Source organism: Acinonyx jubatus, chromosome B3 (genome assembly GCF_027475565.1).
Source record: "Acinonyx jubatus isolate Ajub_Pintada_27869175 chromosome B3, VMU_Ajub_asm_v1.0, whole genome shotgun sequence".
NCBI classification, from domain to species: Eukaryota; Metazoa; Chordata; class Mammalia; order Carnivora; family Felidae; genus Acinonyx; species Acinonyx jubatus.
The window spans coordinates 29,587,885-29,609,542 of NC_069386.1; the positions used below are offsets into that span (position 1 = coordinate 29,587,885).

Genomic DNA, 21,658 nt, shown 5'->3' on the forward strand with positions numbered 1-21,658 from the left:
TGTTAAGTTAAACTAGTCCCTGTACTCATCAGAATACTGTTCTAAATTAAGTAAATCGTTGTTGGGGCAAAGATATGTTTAAAATGAAACCAGTTAAATAAAGAAACAACCCAATGAATCACTGTAAATTCCTATGCGAACAAGATGAAAAAAATCAAACTTGGCTCTAATGTACTCCAAACATCTGTCTGCATTTCTTTAACACTCATATTCCTCATAAGTAAGAGGCAGATAATTGTGAAACAAGTTCCTTTTTATAACATATGTATAAATATATGTGACAACTGACCACTTTTAAAAACATTTTGGAATATTATATCAATAATAACAAAATACACTAAGACCATAATTAAATATTCCTAATTAACAAAAAAGAAATACTAAGTATAGATAGCTGTTAGTTCCTCTTATGTGAACCCTGATAAACTAAAACACCATATCAACTTTAAAAAAAATTCAAACACTTGTTAGATTTTCCTTTTGATATAATCAGAATCATTGTAAAGATTCTGTTTTAAGGAGAAAAACTGCAATGTTATTACAAAAACCAAAGGACTAAACTTAAGGAAGGTACTCACACTTGGAAGATTTAAGAATTAATTGATGAGCACATTATGGAAGTAGGAATAGCACATGTTGTGGGGGGGAGGGCAACGAGGAGTGGAGGAGGAGGAGGAGGAGGAGGAGGAGGAGAAAAAAACCCTCTAGCACTAACAGTCGTTCACACTGACTTCAAGGATACTTTAATACCACAGTTCATCTCTCTCACAGTTTCTTGAAGACCACTACTCTCAGTCCCAGTGGAGATGACTAAAGTCTGATAATGGAAACTTCATTCTCCAACAATACATCATAAGATCACTTTATAATATACCATATGGATTTTAACCCATAATGGCAGGCCCATTATTACATATACATTTTTTAAAAGCCTTCCAGGTATCATCCTCAGTTTCCTCAATTAAAAAAAAAAAATGTATCTACAGTTACGGGGATTAGAGACAATATATAGCAAGCTTGTACCACAGGGATCTTGCAAGGTATCTGGCACAAGTCTATGTTTTGAATATACTGTAAAACTGTGCAATAAATACCTTTAAAAAGAATTAAAAAGGCGAGACCCAAGTCAAAGATCTAACACCATGTAGACCAAATTTAGTAACTGATATTCTTTTTCGACTGCCTTCAAAAGTGCTCTATATAAAAATTGTACTGCAACAAAATCACCAAAGGTTCTATTCAATACACAGCCAAATTTAAAATATAAAAGAAATAGAACAAGTATTGCTTACTGGCTGCATACCACACACTAGGCATAATACTGGAAGCATAACACAACAGGTCAATAATATAGGTCGTCATATTGATAAGTAAAATGAGGCTCTGACAGCTATTCATTCAGCAAGCTACTCAGTGGCAGAGCTGGGATTCAACGTGGGTTTGAGTGATGGCAGTCTCTTTTCTTTCCAGTGACACACACAATTCATATAGAAGTAATTAAGAAATTTGGAAAGCATAAACATTATAGGCAAGATAGTTGTTTTTAAAGCAAAGGAATTGTTTCCACAATACTGGTTTTAGATCATCAGAAAACAGGGGCGTCTGGGTGGCTCAGTCGGTTAAGTGTCCGACTTCGGCTCAGGTCATGATCTCATTGTTCATGGGTTCAGCCCAGTGTTGGGCTCTGTGCTGACAGCTCAGAGCCTGGAGCCTGCCTTGGATTCTGTCTCCCTCTCTCTCTGCCCCTCCCCTGGTTGTGTGCTCGCTCGCGCTCTCTCTCTCTCTCTCTCTCTCTCAAAAATAAATAAACCTTAAAAGAAAGGTATTAGGTCATTAGAAAACAACTAAATATTTATATTCCAATTAGGCAAACAAAAAAAGAAATCAGATATAACAAAACATTTATTTACCATACAAGTTGCTCAGTTGGTATAGAAAGATACAGAAGGTATACAGGACATTTTTTAGACTACAAAAAATAAATTTCTTCAAAATCTAAAATGTAAGAGGAGATATTTCTCTCTTTCTATTAAAAAAATCACATTTATTTTTATTAATGGACAAAAGTACAGCCAACAGGCCATGAAGTGATTTTGCTATTTCTGAAACTAATAGTGTAAAACAAGTGTGACCAGATTTGCAATTTACTAGTAAAGCATGATTTCAAACCAAAATACAAAGCAAAGCAAAATTTTACCTTGGCCAGTGTGTTCCTCACATCACCTAGAAAGGTACTCTTAGAGCAAAAAGCCAGAATCGCCAATTCCTAGGTAATGTTAGAGGACTAGACACTGCCAATCAAAGCAAGGGTTACTATTTCAGCTAAATAAAACTCAAGTTATGCTTCCAGATAATGGGAATTTTGTTGATTTATCGTTAAAAAGAAAATCATTCATGCAGATTATCTATAGCCAAGTCTGAAGTGAGTGTGACTTTTTTTTCCCTCTCTGCCAACTGGCACACTCTCAACCACTATAACCCTCACCTTGCTTAGACTGAATTGGTTTATAAGTGCTCTAACATTTGGTATAATCAAGCAAATCAGAAAGGTAAGTCACTGGAGAAAATTCATAGTACTACATTCTAATGATTCATACAAATGATTTTCAGAAAATCAGCAACACAACTCACATTCATTAGTAAAGATGACAGACATGACCATTCTACTGATGTGTACTGCACAGCGTTTTGTCCTTGAGTTATTCTGCATCAGGTGATGATGTAATAACAGCAGAACACATAAGTAAAAATGTAACCTTACAGTATCAAATTTATCAAAAGATGTAATAAAATAGGTTTCTAAAGTTCACTTCACAAAAGAAAACAAAGATGATAGGGGAAATGCTGAATATAGTCCTCTCTACCCTGAAAGAAAAAAGGTGTAATTTCCTTCCTCAATCAATTTCACTAGTCAGTTAACATCTTGGTTCTAATTTAAGAGTTGGACCTACTCACTATCTGAATTACCAGACAGAGGGAATGCCTAACACTAAAAGGAAAGAAACATAATTCTTAAATTTTTTAAATACTTTGAAATTGGGGTAAGGGGGAGCACAGTAAAAGCAGAAGTCCGTTTTAATTTTTTTTTTCTTATTTTAAAAGTAGTAATTATAGAAAATTTGAAAAGCACAGAGGTGGGGGTGCCTGGGTGGTTCAGTCAGTTCAGCATTGGACTCTTGATTTCAGCTCAGGTCATGATCTCATGGTTGTTGAGTTCAAGCCCTGCATCAAGCTATGCACTGACCATGCTGAGCCTGCTTGGGATTCTCTCTCTCCCTCTCTCTCTCTGCCTATCACGTGCCATATCTTTCTCCAAAGCACTTATCTCTGATTGACTATTTATTTATTCTTCTGTCTCTGCTGATTAGACTGTAAATTCCATGAAGGCAAAGATATGATCTTTTTTATTTTTTCTCGAGGCAGTATTCTATCTCTAGAATCTAGAACAATGCCTGGGTTGTCACTAATATTTGTGAGTGAATGACTTAATAATTGCATGAGTAACTAGGATCAGAGTTTTGTCTAAAGTGTATACTCAGTTTTTGTGATTTACTATTATCTGTTAAAGCATTCCTAATTTTTGCACAGCATCCTGCTATACATATATAATAAATTCAATTAATTTTCTATTTTAATTATTTCTAATATCATAAATATCCTTATATACACATGTGTATATATGTAATATACACCAAATATCCTACAATATATGTCTTTTTGCACAGCTGATAGTTTCTTTAGTATGTATTATTTTAAGTAAAACTGTTGAGTCAGAAGGTATGTAGATCACAAATGCTTTTAACACATTTTTCTACACTGTCCTAGAAAATGGCTATATCATTTGATTCTACCCCTAGCGATGTAAGACCATATTTCTCCTCATCAACAATGAGTATTTGGGTCTTTTTACCAAAACACAAGGGCTGATTGTTTCCTGAACCTAAAAAAAGTAAGATATGATCACCATGTAATACTTTATTTGATTCTTACTAAGTTTTTTTTAACAGAAAAGCTTGAGGAAAATACAAATTTTATTAATGACAGTGGCTTTTTCTAAGCAACATCTTCCACACTGGCATCTATTCTCAAACACACTTATTTGAAAGGTAAATATTCATTTGGATTTATAAATGCTGGGGTGCTTGTTTAAAGAAATAAAATCATGCTATTTTATTATTAAAACAGGGAAATTATTTTTAAAAGTCTTAGCAATCTGGTAGATTTAAAAAGTATCTCAATTTTTTTTAATGTTGATTTATTTTGATAGAGAGACAGCACATGTGCACAAAGGAGGGGTGGAGAGAGAGAGTGAGAGAGAATCTCAAGCAGGCTCCATACTATCAGTGAAGAGCCCAATGCACGAACCATGACATCATACCTGAGTCAAAATCAAGAGTCAGACGCTCAACCAACTGAGCCACCCAGGTGCCCCAAAGTATCTCAATTTTTTAAAAAGTATCTCATTGCAGTTTTATTTTCAATTTTTTTGTTAACTAATGAGACTGACAATGTTTTCCCATGTTTACTGATTGTTTCTATGTTTTCCTTGACAAACTGCTTATTCATGACTACACATTTTCCTATTCAGTTATTTAATTTCTTACTCACTTCTGAGAACTCTTCTTTTATTAAAGGTGTTAAATTGTTATCATGTGGCATCCATATTTGCTCATCGTCAACATTTGTCTTTTAATTTTAACAATATTTGACACCTTTGTTTTTTCCTTGCAGCCAAATCATTTTTCTTTTTCTTTAAGAGAGGGAGAGAAAGAGACAGAGTGCATGTGAGCGGGGGAATGGGGTAAAAGGGGAGAGAGAGAGAATCCTACACAGGCTTCACACTCAGTGCAGAACCCAAAGCAGGGCTTGATTCCACAACCCTGGGATCACGACCTGAGCCAAAATCAAGAGTCAGGCACCCAACTGACTGAGCCACCCAGGAGTCCTGCCAAATCACTTTTTATGTGGTTTCTTCATTTTATTTTGCGTTTAAAGGAACCCTCCTATATACAACCAGCATGCTATCAATGGTGGTCTTGGACTGGGTGGAATTCTGGGTATTTTTTTCTTCTTTTTGCTTATATATTTCTTTCTTCTAAAAATTATATACGTGTAAGAAATATTTTCTTAAATGTTAAAAACAGGAAAGCCTTTCTCCATTAATTGATCATATGCTTATACATATATTTCCTCAAATTCTTCTATTCCATTATAAGAATATTTCAATATCTTATCCATCGGAAGTCTAAGACTAAGTTTAAGGTGTGAAGTATGAATAAATTTATAATCTTCCAGTTTCTAAACCAATTTTCCTACCACCATTTGTTAACTAATTCATTCTTTCTTCCAGTGAATTGAAATGATAGCACTATCATATACTAATATGTCTTTTTTTTTTTTTCAGGACTATAGATGTTCTATTCTTAGTCATTACCATATGGTTTTAATTATTGCAGGTTTATAAAACCTTCTAATACATGGTAGTACAATTCCAACTCTATAACACCATTCCTTCAAAATTCTTCTCTTAACCATATTCTTCTAGATCAGTTTCAGAAAAATTTGTTAAATTCTACTACCATCCCACCTCTGATCAAAAAGGTTGGTTAGGATGTTTACTAGGACTGTATTAAATTCATTGACTTGAAAGGAATCCACAAGATACCAAGTCTTCCTAATCAGAAACATGTTTAATCTCTACTTCTTTAAGTCTCTTTACGTGGTGTTGTAAAATTAAGTTTTCTTAAAATAACTTCTCTTCTTTCTTAGGGGTGTTCTTTCTAAATATTTGTTGGATTTTTTTTCACTACAGCTGCTAACTAGATGTTACTGAAAATTCCTGGTACACACCATATAACTTAATACTAGTTCAAATGGGTTTTCAAGTAATAATTTTCTTCAATTTTTAGGTTGATCATCATTATCACCTGTATATAGCAATTTAACTCTTTCTTTTTTCTAATGATCATACCCCACCATGCAGTCTTTTGGGTCCTGATGACCCTTTAGTCCTGGAAAAAGGCCTCCCATCTTGCTGGCTTTCCACCTGTTGATCCTGCCTGTTGTTCTGATCTTTCATGGGAGAATTTAGAGGTTGGCTCTCATCAGTTCAGTTCCTTTCATAGCGTCACTAGCAGAAATGCCTCCAAATTTGGAAAGTCCAGAAGAATATATTTTCATATTTCTCATTGAGTCAGAAATGTTTTCTTCTACTATTATCTGCTCCATCTCGCTCTTTCCAAAATTCCTATTATTTGTACATTTTATCTCCAGACTTAACCTTATTTTCCAATCACCTTCATTTCCCCACCTTTTGCCTTTATACTACCCTGGGAAAGATTTCACAAGTTTTTCTAATTTGCTACTCACTGCATCTACAGCAGATTTTATTTTGGTAACTATATTTTCTATCCCTTTAGAATCCTATCAGATTGCTCTCTTCTTATAACTGATATTCAGCTTTCATAGCTTTTAATGACTGAATCTTTTTGAGAACAAAAACCTCACTCCATTGCTAGTTGGGAGATCAAACAACCTGGATAGAGTTTGAAATAGTGGTGTTGACAGCTGCTAACATAGGGACTAGGCTGCTTATGTAGATAGGTACCTTCTAGGGAGGTATTAGCAGCAAACTGTGGGTCTATGAACACTATTTACAAAGTACCAATACTTCTGGTCTGGGAGGCAAGAGACAAATTTTTTTTGAGAGAGAGGGTGCAACTGAGTGAGAAGCAGAGAGAGAATCCCAGGAGGGGCAAGGAGGGGAAGAGGAAGAGGAGGAGGAGGAGAAGCAGGAGCAGGAGGAGCAGGAGGAGGAGGAGGAAAGAGAGAAAGAGAAAGGAAGGAAAGAAGGAAGGAAGGAAGGAAGGAAGGAAGGAAGGAAGGAAGGAAGGAAGGAAGGAAGGAAGAAACAGGACTCACCTGAAATGGGGTTTGAGCTCAGTGGAAGCAGGCGGGGCTCATGCTCACCGGAAGCCAGGCTCGAAATTACCCCATGTGGGACTCAAACTCACTAACCGTGAGATCATGACCTGAGCCAAAGTAAGATGCTTAATGACTGAACCAACCAGGAGCTCCAAGAGAAATATAAATAAGGTGCCTTGTGGGACCACTCTTCAAGATTGCTGTTCCCGGGCAGCCTGGGTGGCTCCGAAAATTGGGCATCCAACTTCAGCTCAGGTCATGATCTCACCGCTAATGAGTTTGAGCTCTGCAATGGGCTCTATGCTGACAGCTTAGAGCCTGGAGCCTGCTTCATACTCTGTGTCTGCCTCTCTCTCTGCCCCTCTCCTGCTCATGCTCTTTGTCTCTTAAAAAAAAAAAAAAAAAAAAAAAGACTGCCCTTCCCAAATTAATATATATATATATTTTTTAATTTTTCAGGTATATTTTATCATTTTTTTAAAAATAATCTCCACACCCAACATGGGGCTTGAACTCACAACCTTGAGATCAAGAGTTGCACGCTCTATGGACTTAGCCAGCCAGGTGCCCCTGCCCCTCCCAAGTTAGGAGTTCTCCTACACTGAAGAACTGCCTACCAAAAATTATCCTAGGTTTTCTGGCATATGAGCAGCCAGAGTGAAGGCTGGGAAATGTGCCCAGCACTATTATCTGCCTTCTTGCCATATAATATACATCATGCTGCCTCTTCCTACATTTAATTAATCCATACTTCTAGATAATATTTTCTGATTTCCACTGTACCAATTCAAAGGGACTTTTAACATGCCATCCCTCCCACCCCAAACACCACATACTTCGGGATGCAAAGACCACACTAACACCCCTTCCTAGGGGATCTTTTACTACGTCAGGCAGGATGATGGACTGATGGGATCCTGAATGGCCATAGTTAATAGGCCAGGTACCTGTGAATCTTAATTTTAGAAAGCAAGGCAGAAAGAGTAACAGTGACTCAAGCAGGGCTGCTATGACCAGAGCCAACTTCTCACAGAAGAAGCAAACAGATCACCCCAAAAAAGATAATCACAAAGCACTGTACTCACTTGTCCCACAACCAAAGAGCTTCAGGAGCAAAGATTCTGCCTCATTCACGTTTGTATTACAAGAACCATGCTGGGCACAAAGAATCTAATATTCACAGCGTGCTGAGTTATTTGGCAATGAGGGCTCACCCTTATATTCTTTCATCAAAAATCTCCCTTTACATGAACCTCTATCAGGAACCAAGGCAGCTTTTCCATACATGAGTATCTTTTGAGTAGAGGGCTGACAGTAACCCATTTTGGTTTTACTTTATTTATAGACAAATAATTTGGGAGTTTATCAATCATGTCCATAAGAGCAACTCTTCAGGCCAATTAGGTTGCCACATTGCTTACACTGAAAAATGGTCTGAATCCTCATGCACAGCTCAAAGGAGTATAAACTGTCTGGCTGTTCTCAGAGCAATTTGGCAATACTTAGTAAACTTAATAATGGACTCCCAACAACCCACCAATACCACTCCTCAGCATGTATCTCCACAAAATAAAATGAAGATTATTATTGCAGTATTGTTTATAGTACATAAATGCCACTTAGGGGAGTGTGTAAGTAAGATGGATACATAGTATGCATGGGTAAGAATATGCACATGACCTAATACTCTACAGCAGTCAAAAGTAATGAACCAGAATTAGATACAGCAAAAAAGATACATCATTTAAGTATTTAAAAGCCGAATTTAAAAAAATAAAATGAGATGTACAGCCAAATGGCATTCATGAAAATTACAAACTTACACACTACGTATTTTCCAAAGATACACAAACACTAGTGTTTTTCCAAACACTATGTATTTTCCAAAGATACACAAATATCTAAAGACATATATTAACTAGATTAGAGTGGGTGTTTATGGGAGGAAGCAAAATGAGTAGTGATAGGGAAATAGACAAAGACAACAAAATAACCAGTAAGAGATGGGCCTAACCCTCAGGATGCCAGCAGTGAGAAGCATGATTGCATGCTCCAAAAGTATAGGAAACAGGGGAGTAAAGGAAATCCAAATAAACTTAAATGAGACAAGACGATACAGTCATGAGAGCTCTACTTTAAAACACACACACACACACACACACACACACACACACACACACAAAGCGAAACTGTTCTATGTATGCTAAGACAAAAGTAATATTATTTATTTTTAAAGGAGCCAGAAATATTTCACTTATTTGAGAGAATAAAACTTCAGTAAATATCGATTTTTAAAAATCAAGGAAGAATAATCACTGAGATTATAATCAATAACCTAAAAAGTAACATGACCAAACTTAAAATTTGATTATTTGTCTGAAATTAACAGGTCTATAACACCCTGATGTCTGAGTACATCACCTGTAATATAAAGACCAAAACATAAAATCACAAACAGAAGATATACTATACTCTGGCACAAAGATTCTACACTAACTCAATTTTTAATTTACACCTTTGTCTTAGAGATAATGTTACAAAACATATGCCAAGGGCCAATTCCTGTGAATAAAATGATACAAACCACAGCATAATGCAAACAATGAACTCTGGAAAATTCAATAGGAAAAAGTCACTTTTCAGTACCCCTTTATTAGTATAGCAGCAACATGAACACAGTCTTTTAACAGAAGACGGGTGCGAAGAGAAGAAATCTGGAACCCATTTTATCCTTGAAGAGAACACAGGGGAGAAACTATTTCAGCATTTCATGCAAGAGTTGAGTAGGAAGAGCAGGAACTTGAAGGTCACTTCTCTTGGCATTTTAGGCTGTTCTAAGTTACAACTGAATCTGCCAATGATGCTTTACAACAGAACAGATTTTTCAAGATGTCAATAGAAAAATAATCGGGATTGGAAATGTCATTATACAGCTTTCTGCAACCTATAATAAATGATCTTGGGGGGAGAGAGAGGTCATTATTTTTCAAATGTGTACAAACACAAACTTGTTTTGTTTTGTTTTTGTTTGCTACAGAACTCAAACTAGACACCAGTTAAAGGTTTTTAAATGAGCAATAATAATTAAATTAACAGTGACAGGTTAGCATGCACAATTAACACAGCAGACAATGGGAGTAGCCTTCTCTAAAGATGGCAATCTTGTATGGTACAGATTTAATTTAGGTCACAGGAAATTCTACAAAGAACGACAGCTTCTGCTTTTACTGGATGAAACTGGCTGCATAGATCAGCATAAATAATTAGTCAATCCTTCTTACCCCTACAGAAATCAAGTCACTTTCCTGAAGCTAATGGAGGAAGCTGCAGCTTTACCTACACTCTGAATTGTAGAGATCTTCTGATTTAACCTAGAAACGGTATTTTCTTTCAGAAACTAGTGGTTAAAGAAAATCCACAACTTAGAAAGAGCCCTCAGAAAGAAATCTATCAAAGGCAGGCTCTCCAACTAGCAACACAGTTTAAATAATTAAGTTTTTCTGGCTTCTGTTGAGTATCCTTAACAGGGTAGCTGGGAAACACCATACCATATCAACAATCGAATCTCACTTGTGTGTGCATTCTAAAAATTCCCCTCACACACACACACCCCGAAAAAATTCCTAAAACAAAGATATTACTATTTTTTTATTTTAAAAAGTATTAATTTAGTAAGCCTCTAAAAATATACCACATTACAAATATTAAATATATAATGTTTGAGCATTCAAAAATTTAACCCTCAGGTCAGAACTATATCTATGCTAATATGAGAAACCAAAATAAAATTACAACCAATGGTAAATTAACTCTTCAACATTACATAGCTCTCAATTAACATATTCTTTCCTATGGAAAAAAAATCCTCTAAATCACATAAACAATGCTGTTTTGAAATAAGCACGTTGCTGAAGTATATGTAATACACATAATGTTAATGTGATATTTTAAAACTTGTGAAACAATATCAATTATATATGGTATTATACGATACCAATTACTCTATATACGATATGCTATATAAACAATATATAACATTACCATGTGAGACATAAATATTTAATAAACTATAAAAACATTGCATAGATTGAATTTGAAAAATACCAAAATCACAGAATTGATTAGTTCTGAGAATAAGAGAGAGATGAAATTAAGAGGGATTCACAGGGGACTCAATTGCATTTATTTTAGATTTAATGTAGATTTACAAGGTAAAATGTTATTTTATAAAGCCATTTGCTAGGTACTTTATATGTGGGTCATTACATTAGTTTTTACATCTATCTGTATGCATGAAATATTTTATAAATTTTTAAAGTGTAAAACAAAATTTACACAAAATTAACTCAAAAGGATCACAGAATTAAATGTAAAGCCAAAAACTACAAACTTGTAGAAGATGACATTAAAAAACATCTAGGTGACCTTGGGTTTGGTGATGAGTTTTTACATAGTATACCACCAAAAGCATGACCCAAGAAATAAAGGAATCATTCATAAGTTGGACTTCATTAAAATGAAAAACATCTGCTCTACAAAAGACATGGTTAATGGAAAGACAAGCCACACCCTGCGACAAAATATTTGTGAAAGACATTTCTGATAAAGAACTGTTACACAAAATATACAAAGAACTCTTACACTCAACAATAACAAAAAACATGATTAAAAAGTGGACAAAAGGGGTGCTGGCTCAGTTGGTGGAGCATGTGACTACTCCTGATCTTAGTATCATGTGAGTTCAAGCCCCACTTTGGACAGAAAGATTACTTAAAAAAATTTTTTTTTAAATAGACAAAAGATCTGAACAAAGACCTAACCAAAACAGATATAAAGACAGAAAATAAGGGCCCCTGGGTGACTCTGTCGGTTAAGCATCCAAGTTAAGCTCAGGTCATGATCTCGAGGTTCATGAGTTTGAGCCCTATATTGGGCTCTCTGCTGTCAGCTCAGAGCCCACTTTAAATCCTCTGTCCAGGGCGCTCTCTCTCTCTCTCTCTCTCTGCCCTTCCCTCACTCATGCTGTCTCTCTCAAAAATAAACATTTTTTTTTAAAGATAGAAAATAAATATATAAAGAAATGCTCAACATCAAATACCATTAGGGAATTGCAAATTAGAACAAGAGACCACACTACACACCTTTTGGAATGGCTAAAATTCAAAACATTGACAACACCAAATGCTGACAAGGATATAAGCAACAAGAACTCTCATTGATTACCAGTGGGAATGCAAAATAGTTTGGCAGTTTCTTACAAAGCTAAACTTAATCTTACTATATGATCCAGCAATTGCACTCTGATTTAAGAATTAATGTCCATATAAAAATCTGCACATGGATGTTATAGCAGCTTTACTCACAATTGCCAAAACTTAGAGACAATCAAGATATCCTTCAATTGCTGAATGGATAAACTGTGGTAAATACACAGAATCAAGTATTATTCAGCAATAAAAATAAATGAACTATCAAGTTACCAAAAAAACATGGCGGAACCTTAAAAGCATATTGCTAAGTGAAAGAAGTCAGTCTGAAAAGATTACATACCATATGATTCCAACTATATGGCAATCTGAAAAAGACAAAACTATAAAGACAGTAAAAAGATGAATAGTGTCATCAGGAGTTTGGGAGGAAGATGAATAAGTGAACATGGGATTTACTGAGCAGCAAAACTATTCTGTATGACACTGTAATGACAGACCCATGACATTATGAATTTGTCAAAACCCATGCAACTGTACCATATAAAGAATGAACCCTAATGCAAACTATGCACCTTAGTTTATAATAATGTATTAATATTGATTCATTAATTATAACAAATGTATATCACTATTCTGTTTCAACCCTAAATGAGTGTGCTGCAATGTCCAATTCTGGCATTAACCACCCACACTGGTCCCACCCACAAGCACAAAGAGCATTATCCCCAACAAGACTGCACTTACTTCAGATGCCAGCTGTACTTCAGGGGTTCTCAGGCCACCTGCATTTCTACTCATCTGATCCTAAATTCAGAGATCTCATGATCCTCAGTTTGATAATTTGCTAGGATAATTCACAGAACTCAGGAAAGCGTATGTATAATTACAGTTTTATTATAGAGGATACACAAAGGGCAAGGTTGGGGGGCAGGTGCAAATGAAGAATTTCCATGCCATCTCCCCATGAGTCAGGATGTGTCATCCTCCCAGAACATCAATATGTTCACCAACCAAGAAGGTCCACTTTGGTGTCCACAGTTCTTTTTGGGACTTCATTACACAGGCATGATTGATTAAGTCACTGGCCGCATGACTGAACTCTGTCTCCATACTTTATCCACTTCCTGTGATATCAGACTGGCCTGAAGTCCCAACCCTCTAATCATGTGGTTGCTGTTTTTGGTGACCAGACCCCATCCTGTTGCTACCTAGATATCCATCATAAGTCATCATATTAGCATAACAAAGGCACATCTCATTCATCAAAAACCTAAGTTAATACCCTCATAATAGAAGAAGCTTCTTATTTTATAACAAAATATTAAAGCAGAATTTAATGGCACAAACTCTTTTAGTTTCACGAAAGGCCAGAAATTATAAAATGATGAAAGGAAGGAAGTACTGATCAGAAGGTGACTTTTAAGGGGAGCACATTTCACAACTAGCTCAGATTACGAATCACATCAAACAAAATTTATCAAAAGAGGAGCAATGCAGACCAACTTAATGTTTGCTAACAACGAAACATATGTCAACATAAAACCCAGAACTGGCATACTGTTCACATAAAACCCATTCATATCTTTTTTAAATGGATATATGTATTGGTTATGGCACACGCAATGCTTAACATCTTCTATCATTGTCAAATGCAACCCATACTGAATGAATCAAACAGTTGGCGAATGAAATGGAGAGGAAATCAAGTTGTATTCTTTCCAAAATCTGCCCCTTTCCGTAGAGTTAACTGAAGGAGCAAGGACACAAAATCTATGCTACAAACCAAAGCTCTGAGGGTCAAACATTGTATTTTAGAGAACTGTCACTTTCCTCACCAACACCAATAAATAAGTTATTAAATCTACCCTTCTGGCATGATAAAGTCATTTCAATAGAACTAAAAGTGCTATAGTTTCAATGTCAACTCTTCTGAAAATAAATGTTGCTGCTGTGCCTCAGAATTCAAATTACTGCAGCAGGTCATTAGTCTTTTCTATTCTGTTGACACATTTTAACTCATTTCATAAACCTAGAATTTGTTTCTCTTCTATAATCCTAGAAAAAAAAATGTTTACAGGAAGGCAATTTCATTTTGTTAGGCAGACACAGACAGTCCCTTGGGGAAGAGGCCAACTCAAGCAGGACTGAAGCAGCTGTTAGGAGCCAATTTTCCTACCTGTTAACTGCATCTGTGACTAGGCTGCACCAGCTCACACACCTATCTAGCAAGCAGTAGATAAATTGAAACAGTCACATCTCAAGAGTTTGAAAACTAGAAGACTCTCTCCCCCTTCCTCTAAAAGAATTCAAGTAGGGAATAGAACAGTAAAGGAAGATAAAAATGTCAAAAGTACATAAATATTAATTGTAAGAATATCAATTGTACTTTCCTGACTACCAAAAAAAGAAAAAGGATTTTATAAATAGTTAATAGAAAAAGTACGCATTCATTTGGTCAATCAACAAATATTTACTGGAATGCCTACTGTGGCAGACACTGTTCTAGGTGCTAGCAATACAGCAGTGAACAAAACATAACATCCCTGTCCCCATCAGAGGAAATAAATGAGAAATAAATATCAATTCATCATTAGATGCTAAGAAGAAAATAAACCATGGCCATGTAATAGAGTGTTGGGGGGGGAGTACTAATTTATAGTGAGTTGCCAAGGAAAACCTCTTTGAAGAAGGGACATTTCAGCTGAGATTTAAATGACAAGGAGGATATATAGCCAAGCAACAGTCTTCAGGGAAGACCACTGCCCACAGAGGGACAAGTATACAAGACCCCAAGGCTAGAATCCACTTGGTATATTTACAGAACAGAAAAGAAGGCTGATGTGGCTAGAGTTTTGTGAATAGGCTTAAGAATGGCAACAGATAAGATCTCCTCAAAGTGCCACAGTCATTTCAGAGTCATCAGTTGGAAAAATAAAAATAACTGTGACCAATGAGCTACTCATGCAAACTCACTTTGGGACTAGTAATAACCACTTCAACAGAAAAGAGAAACACGAATTAAAGAAATGTCCCAAGGACAGAAGTTTCTGAACCAGGAAGGATTAGGAGCAGAGTCTTGGCTGAACCAGTGTTGTCACCAGAAAGAGTGTTCTGGTCACCCAGAAAGCAATAGTGTTTTAAGTTAGATCAATGTGTAGGACTGCCATATCTGGATGAGAGGCTATCTGAAGCTTACAAAGGAAATGTTAAAACACAGAACTCATAAATGAACTCAAAACAGAAATGAGTATTTCTGAATGTGCTTGTCCTAATCACTGCCTGACCTACTCATTTCAGATAGCCCATGGATTTCTTTTTTTTTTTTTTAGGTTTATTTATTTATTTTGAGAGAGAGTACACATGTGTACAAGTTGGGGGCGGGGGGGGGGGGTGTGGAGAGAATCCCAAACTTAACTGACTGAGCCACTCAGGTGCCTCTTTTTGAAATTTAAATGTAAAAAATGGACACCATAAAACAATACTCTCCTAGAATAGAAATTTTTAGCAATTTTAGAAAATCTTGCCATGTGTAACCCTCTTCCTGGAATCATAAAATAAATTAGGATTTAAAAAGAAGAAAAAAAGCTTAGTAAGTACTTAGATCGCCTGTTTTCCTTCTCTAGCAAGTGCAGAACAAGCCCTCTGGTTTAAAAGTATAACATTATGGGGCACCTGGGTGGCTCAGGTCATGATCTCACTGACCCTGGGTTCAAGCCCCCATCGGGCTCTCTGTGCCGACAGCTCAGACCCTGGAGCCTGCTTCAGATTCTGTCTCTGTCTCTCTGTCCCTCCCCTGCTCGTGCTCCGTCTCTCTCTTTCTCAAATATAAAATAAAACATTTAAAAAAAATTTTTTAAGTATAACATTAAAGAGGCAAACCATAAGAGACTCTTAAATAGAGAAAACTAAGGGTTACTGGAAGGGTTTGGGGTGGGGGGATGGGCTAAATGGGCGATGGGCATTAAGGAGGGCACTTGGGATGAGCACTGGGTGTTATACGTAAGTGATGAATCACTAAATTCTACTCCTGAAATTATTACTCTATAGGTTAACCAATTTGGATTTAAATAAAATTTTAAAATAAAATAAAATTAAATTAAATTAAAATAAAACAAACCTATTAAAATAGAACGAACTCATCTATTTGAAGGTCACACTATATTTTCCAGCAATGAAAGATTCCCAGATACATGTTACATAATGCTAAACAGATTTTTTGTAATGGTACTATAAAGTTAAAATTCCCAAACAATGCTTACTGCTATTGAATAGATGCATTTTTTCTACAAAAGCATTTTGGTAAGGCTCTAACTATTCACTTTAAGGAAAAAAAGGAATAGGAAAACAATGAAGATCAAAAGCTTCCTTTAGATGAGGTATGTGGCAATGTGCCTTCACACAAGCTGCATGCTTAATTTTTAATAAAAAAAAAAAAAAAAACACTGGCATCAGGGATTAGTATCCCACTTCTAACACTATGCTAACTGGCTGTGCAACTTTCTGAACCTCAGTTTTCCTCATCAGTAAAATAAGGCTACTGCCATCTATGCTCACAAGATTAATAGAAAGATTAAATGAAATGTAATAGGTAAAGATTAATGAATTCCAGTCTTATTATTTGGCAATCATCATTATCAGTAGGAAGAAGAGAGGCAAACACATGTTAAAAAGGGGGAAAGAGAAATAATCACAAATTGCAGATTGTAAGAGTTAAAAACAATGTAAAAAGTGCCCCTGGAGTTGAATATACAGGCCAAATTCCTCTGTTTTACCTAGAAAGGAAGAAAAGTTCAGAGAGTTTAAATGATAAGCCCAAAGTCACAAAGCAGGCAGAAAAGGGGCTAAAACTCTTGTTTAAATTCCTAAATGTGGTATACATATACAGAGTGCTTTCATATATTGAAGATCCAACTGATCTTCACTATAAGATAGTTAACTGGACTGTTGAGAAAGCACAAGGCACTAAAGATAGACAACTAGTTAGTGATGGAACCACAAGTTAAACCTAGGACACTGAATACTGATTCTCTTAAAAGAGAGACTGAAAATCTTTTTTACTCATAACTTGACTTATACCAAAGAGTATGCCGTTGCAAGTAACCACATTTTTTTATTCAGGTAGTAATAATAATTTTTTTTTTAAGTTTATTTATTTACTTTGAGAGAGAGATACAGAGGGGGGAATGGGGGAGGGGCAGAGAGGGAGGGAGAGAGAGAATCCCAAGCAGGCTCCAAGCTATCAGCAAGAAGAACAGAGCCCAACGTGGGGCTCAAACTAACGAACTGTGAGATCATGACCTGAGCCAAAATCAAGATTTGGGTGCTCAACTGAGCCACCTAGGCACCCCCAGGTAATAATTATTTTTAAAGTCATACTATAAATTGGGGTGCCTGGGTGGCTCAGTCAGTTAAACATACGACTTTGGCTCAGGTCATGATCTCATGGTTAGGGAATTCGAGCCCCGCGTCAGGCTCTGTGCCGACAGCTCAGAGCCTGGGACCTGCTTCAGATTCTGTGTACCCCCCTCTCTCTTCCCTTTGCCTGCTCACACACACACACACACACTCTCTCTCTCTCAAAAATAAACATTAATAAAATTTTAAAAATAGTCATACTATAATGACATAAATGTTTGCATTCTGTATTTAACAGAAATCAGTCAGCTTCTTAACATTAAAATGCTCAAATAAAACCCAAAAGATTCCACCAAAAAACTGCTAGAACTGATTCATGAATTCAGCAAAGTTGCAGGATATAAAATCAACACACAGAAATCAGTTGCATTCCTATACACCAACAATGAAGCAACAGAAAGAGAAATCAAGGAATCGATCCCATTTACAGTTGCACAAAAAACCATAAAATACCTAGGAATAAATCTAACCCAAGAGGTGAAAAATCTATACACTGAAAACTATAGAAAGCTTATGAAAGAAATTGAAGAAGACACAAAAAAATGGAAAAAGATTCCATGCTCCTGGATAGGAAGAACAAATATTGTTAAAATGTCAACACTACCCAAAGCAATTTACATATTCAGTGCAATCCCTATCAAAATAACACCAGCATTCTTCACAGAGCTAGAACAAATAATCCTAAAATTTGTATGGAACCAGAAAAGATCCCAAATAGCCAAAGCAATCTTGAAAAAGAAAAACCAAAGCAGGAGGCATCACAATCCCGGACTTCAAGCTATACTACAAAGCTGTAATCATCAAGACAGTATGGTACTGGCACAAGAACAGACACTCAGATCAATGGAACAGAATAGAGAACCCAGGAATGGACTCATTAACATATGGCCAACTAATATTTGGCAAAGAAGAAAAGAATATGCAATGGTATGAAGACAGTCTCTTCAGCAAGTGGTGCTGGGAAAACTGGACAGCGACATGAAGAAGAATGTACCTGGACCACTTTCTTACACCATACACAAAAATAAACTCAAAATGGATCAAAGACCTCAATGTGAGACAGGAAGCCATCAAAATCCTCAAGGAGAAAGCAGGCAAAAACCTCTTTGATCTTGGCTGCAGCAACTTCTTACTCAGCACATCTCCAGAGGCAAGGGAAACAAAAGCAAAAATGAACTACTAGGACCTCATCAAAATAAGAAGCTTCTGCACAGTAAAGGAAACCATCAGCAAAACTAAAAGGCAACCGACAGAATGGGAGAAGATATTTGCAAATGACGTATCAGATAAAGGGTTAGAATCCAAAATCTATAAAGAACTGATCAAACTCAATACCCAAAAAACAAATAATCCAGTGAAGAAATGGGCAAAAGACATGAATAGACACTTCTCCAAAGAAGACATCCAGATGGCCAACAGACACATGAAAAAATGCTCAACTTCACTCATCATCAGGGAAATACAAATCAAAACCACAATGAGATACCACCTCACACCTGTCAGAATGGCTAACATTAATGACTCAGGCAACAACAGATGTTGGTGAGGATGCAGAGGAAGAGGAACTCTTTTGCATTGTTGGTGGGAACGCAAGCTGGTGCAGCCACTCTGGAAAACAGGATGGAGGTTCCTCAAAAAACTAAAAATAGAACTACCCTATGACCCAGCAATTGCACTACTAGGCATTTATCCAAGGGATACAGGTGTGCTGTTTCAAAGGGACACATGCACCCCTATGTTTATAGCAGCACTATCAACAATAGCCAAAGTATGGAAAGAACCCAAATGTCCATCAATGGGATGAATGAATAAAGAAGATGTGGTATATACATACAATGGAGTATTACTCGGCAATCAAAAAGAATGAAATCTTGCCATTTGCAACTACGTGGATGGAACTAGAAGCTATTATGGTAAGCGAAATTAGTCAGAGAAAGACAAATATCATATGACTTCACTCATATGAGGACTTTAAGAGACAAAACAGATGAACATAAGGGAAGGGAAACAAAAATAATATAAAAATAGGGAGAGGGACAAAACAGGAGAGACTCATAAATATGGAGAACAAACTGAGGGTTACTGGAGCGGTTGTGGGAGGGGGGATGGGCTAAATGGGTAAGGGGCACTAAGGAATCTACTCCTGAAATCATTGTTGCACTATATACTAACTAATTTGGACGTAAATTTAAAAAAATTAAAAATAAAATTTTAAAAAATGCTCAAATCAAAGTCCTTTGATATATTCCCAAATTAAAACCTCCACTGATACTGACTTAATATAAGGTAGCAAGGATTTTTGTTGTTTATTCACAGATTATTTAAACAGAACAGCTGGTTTAGTGAGTTGCTGAATATTTTACCATACTCAATTAAGAAGCCCATTGTTTTATCATTAGTGACTCTAATAAACACATTTTTAAAAATTACTTCATCAATCCTCTTCTTCTTTTCATGTAGGATTCTCAAGTTAACTGATTCTCAAGTTAACTGTTAGGTAAATCACTTCTTGCACTTAAGTCAAGATGATTCATTTTCATAAAATAATTGTTAGAAAAACTACATTATTATGCAGCTAAAGGGACAGACAGGCTGGGAAACTGATCAAAAGAAGGATTCACGTAGAGATGAGCCAACTGAACAATATGATATCTAAGTAACAGTCATATTTACAATACATGTTTCTGGATGTCACTGAGAAAATATACATCTGTTTTAAAAAGGACCAAGCTTGGGGTGCCTGAGTGGCTCAGTCGATTAAGCGTCTGAATTCGGCTCAGGTCATGATCTCACAGTTTGTGAGTTGAAGCCCCATATCGGGCTCTGTGCTGACAGTTCAGAGCCTAAAGACTGCTTCGGATTCTGTGTTTCCCTCTCTCTCTGCCTCTCCCTCACTCGCACTCTCTCTCTCTCTCTCTCTCTCTCTCAAACATTTAGAAAAAAAAAAAAAAAAAGAAAAAGAAAAGACCCAGTTTTGCAGGAAGACTTTTAGGTTTAACAAGAGAACATGACACAGCAATGTAGAAAGTCAGAGCTCAGCCACCATGATGGTTTTCAAATCATTTGTGCAAATACAGTGAGAGCATTTTCTCTATTCCAAACAGATCTCTGTTAAAAAGCCATTTTCAAAGATATGAAAATGCAGGTCCATATGCATAAAAGTAATTTCTGAGTCTTGCAAATAATTGGCAGCGCTGTTGTTTGGCAGGTGAGAGCAGAAGAGAACCATTAAATTAATACACAAATGAGCAGCAACCACTCACATTACTTTCACATGAATGGGAAAAGAATAAATATATAATTTGGGTGGAGAACAAGCACTCTTGAAATAGTCATGGCCACAGAATACCATCTAATTAACTGCTTAGCTCAGTTCATAAGACTTCACTAGGGCTCAGCAAGGACTGCCACTGAATAGATGAGAGGGCACAGCCTAAATGTAGCAAGCTGTGTGGTGAACTGAGGCAGTATGTACACCTTAAGGTAAGCAGCTTTCTGTCTTCTAAACGTTTTTAAAACGGCATTTGGTAATAATGTAACTGTGAATCCCTTTCACCTACTGTTAAATTTACAGTATACTTTTTAAGTAAGCAAAATAACAGGTAAATGAGTGTATTAGAGACTCATCTGTGGGGGGAAAAAAAACCAGCTTGAGACAAACCCCACTCGATTTCTTAAACTTCCTCAGCCACAGCTTTAAAAGAGCCATATAATTCATAACGATTAAGCTGAAGCATCTTATAAATTAATAAAGACAGATAAATTCTGTGTAGTCCATTATTTTTGTATTAAAATTATCTAAAGGTGGCCATTTATAATTGGCTATTACATAGCACAATTATTGGAATATTCCATTCCTCAATCACCTTGGACATGTAAGAGCTGACTATAAACATAGTCTTCCATTTAGAGCAGTTCACACTTAAAGCACTCCACTAATTACAATATTCATTCAACACACATTCATTAAGCACTTATTGTATGCCAGGCACTTTTAGTGGAAACATCTGGAACTACCCTGCTGAACTGCAGTAGCCCTTGTTTTTGGAGGCAGAGGGTATGGCTTATAGATGTGCAAATATTACATAACAAAACAAGTGCTAAAACAG

General features: G+C 36.2%; 1 protein-coding gene across 10 annotated transcripts in view; it reads right to left on the reverse strand.

The window, feature by feature from the left end:
- PEAK1 (pseudopodium enriched atypical kinase 1) overlaps positions 1 to 21,658 on the reverse strand; it is a 310,300-nt gene that overhangs the window by 224,892 nt on the left and 63,750 nt on the right. For 4 of the 10 annotated variants that reach the window (XM_053223696.1, XM_053223699.1, XM_053223694.1 and 1 more), the window contains exon 3: positions 4,609 to 4,750. The exons of the other annotated variants lie outside the window; for them this stretch is intronic. The gene's annotated coding sequence lies outside the window, so the exon portion shown is untranslated. The remainder of the gene's footprint in view (positions 1 to 4,608; positions 4,751 to 21,658) is intronic. 10 annotated transcript variants of the gene reach the window in all.